The sequence below is a fragment of the Penaeus monodon genome, chromosome 4 (assembly GCF_015228065.2).
Source record: "Penaeus monodon isolate SGIC_2016 chromosome 4, NSTDA_Pmon_1, whole genome shotgun sequence".
NCBI lineage: Eukaryota > Metazoa > Arthropoda > Malacostraca > Decapoda > Penaeidae > Penaeus > Penaeus monodon.
The window spans coordinates 23,850,889-23,853,388 of record NC_051389.1 but is presented as its reverse complement, the minus strand read 5'-3'; positions in this window follow the sequence as shown (position 1 = coordinate 23,853,388).

The following is a 2,500-nucleotide window of genomic DNA, read 5'->3' as shown; positions in this document are numbered from 1 at the left end:
GTCATTGTTGTCGTTTTTTGTATTATTATTATTATTACTGTCATCATTATCAACAAAATTAATTCATTTATCATTATTATCATTATTATTAGGATTGAAATATAATTTTTTCATTGTTATTATTATTATTGCTATTATTATTGTTATTATTATTATTATCATCATTATTGTCATCATCATAATCACCATCACCACTATTGTTATTATTACTATTATTATTGTTGTTGTTGTTGTTTTGTTGTTGTTGTTATAATTATTATTATTATTATTATTATTATTATTCCTTTTAATATTATCAGTGTAATTACTATTATTATCATTATTATTACCACTATTATTATTATTATTATTATTATTGTTAGTGTCATTATCATCCTTAGTATTATCATAATTGTTGCTATTCCTATACCTATTATTATTCATATTTTTTCTTTATTATGCTGTTCCTATAGATACTACCTTATAAATATTATTATTTTATCTTTATTATTATTAACATCATAATTATTACTTTTATTGGTATTATTCTATTTTATCATTATTATTATTATCATTATTATGATTATTGTTATTGTTCTTATTATCATTATCATTAATGTTATTATTGTTATTATTATCATTATAATCATCATTATCATTATTGTTATTACGACTACTATTATTGTTTTTAGTATTATTATCATAATCATGATCATAATTATTAATATTGTTATCATTATCATCCTTAACTAACTAACGAACTTAACTAACCCTAACTATTATTATTATTACTATTATCATCATCATCATCATCAACATTATTAGCAATGCCATTATTATCATTATTATTATCATTACTCTTATTTTCATCACTGTTATTATCGTCAATATTATTGAGTTTTTTTCCTCTTTATTGTTAGTATTGTTACCATAATTATTAGTATTATTAATACTATCATTATGACTTTTTTTAATAATATTATTTATCATCATTATTATTACTATTTTCATTACTATTATTATCATTATTAGTAGCACTGGTAGTAGTAGTAATAGTAGTAGTTGTAATAGTGTCGATATCATTATTATTAATATCATTATTAATAGTAGTTGTATTTACCATCATTTTATTGTTTTTATTTTTCATTATTTGTATTATTATCCTTATTACAGTTATCGTTTTTACCATAATTACTAATATTTTTATTACTATTATTATTATTGTCGAGATCGATAATTGATCGACATTTACAAGGTTTATCGTCTATAATGTTAACGGTGTGTTGACCACGAGAGAGCAAGAGAGAATTGCCAAACCCCTCCGAATTGTTTTTTTTTTTTTTTTTTTTTTTTTTTTTAGAACCAGAAGCATAAATTAACATTATTATATGAATTATCTATAAATTGTTGGAGAAAACGGACAATCATGGACACACCGTGGTTACCCATTGCTCACAGGAAAAAATATATATATTCATTTATTTTTCACCCGGAATTAGTCGTCGGTGACCATTCCGACTGTACCAAGGAATGAATTGGGAATGGAACACTAAGTCAAAGTAAAAGGCAGTAGAGAAAATCATGAAAGAAGTACTGCTTATCCGTCCGAGGATAGGCGTGCTTAGTAAATGTAGAAAATCTAATTATATGTTTTTGTTTTTCGGCACCATGGTTATTTATTTTCACTTAATTTATTGTTGTTGCTTGATAAAGATGGCAGATAATTATGTAGTGGATAATTAACTCAGTAGAGTTAAAGATGTTGGTTTGGTAGCGTGTTACCCAACTACAGGTAATGTATATGTGGGTTTGGCGTATTTTGAGGATGACTCTCGGGTGGTTTGAAAGTGATCCCGTAGTCACAATAAAAAAGAACAATAAAATAACACCACTGGCTGGCTAAAAAGGCAACATAAAAAGAGCATCCATATTATACATTTATTACACACAAATCTTTCGAACATAACCAATTCACAAGATAACACACCATACACTTACTTGGAACAGAGGCAGCCCACCACAGCACGAGAAGCACCAGTCAGCCAGCTAAAAATCCAAACGGTCTGTCACCAAGATAAAAAGCCTCTCTCTCTCTGACCGACCTGGCTTGACCTTTCATACGGGGGTTTTCCGCGCTTGGTGAGGTTTTACCCATAATGCAATTAATTTTATTTCTTAAATAGTGTATGGTGGGTTTAAAACAAGTTTAAAATACATGAAATAAAAAGAATAATAAAACTATACAAAAATGGGCACATAAAAGAATTAAAAGACAGGAAAGTACGAAAAAGTGAAAGAAAGGGATCCGTGAGGGAAAACGGGAAAACACAAAGAGAAAAACGAGAGAGAAACAAAACTAAAGGTGAATTAGTCGAAGACGAAAGGCAAGAATAAGGCAAGGTAAGCATAGAATATAAGGTAACTAGTGTATAAGTAGTGTTACGTGCAGTAGAAATAGTGTAGATATATAAATAGATTGTGGTGGCCGAGTGGTTAGAGCATCGGACTCAAGACTGCCACG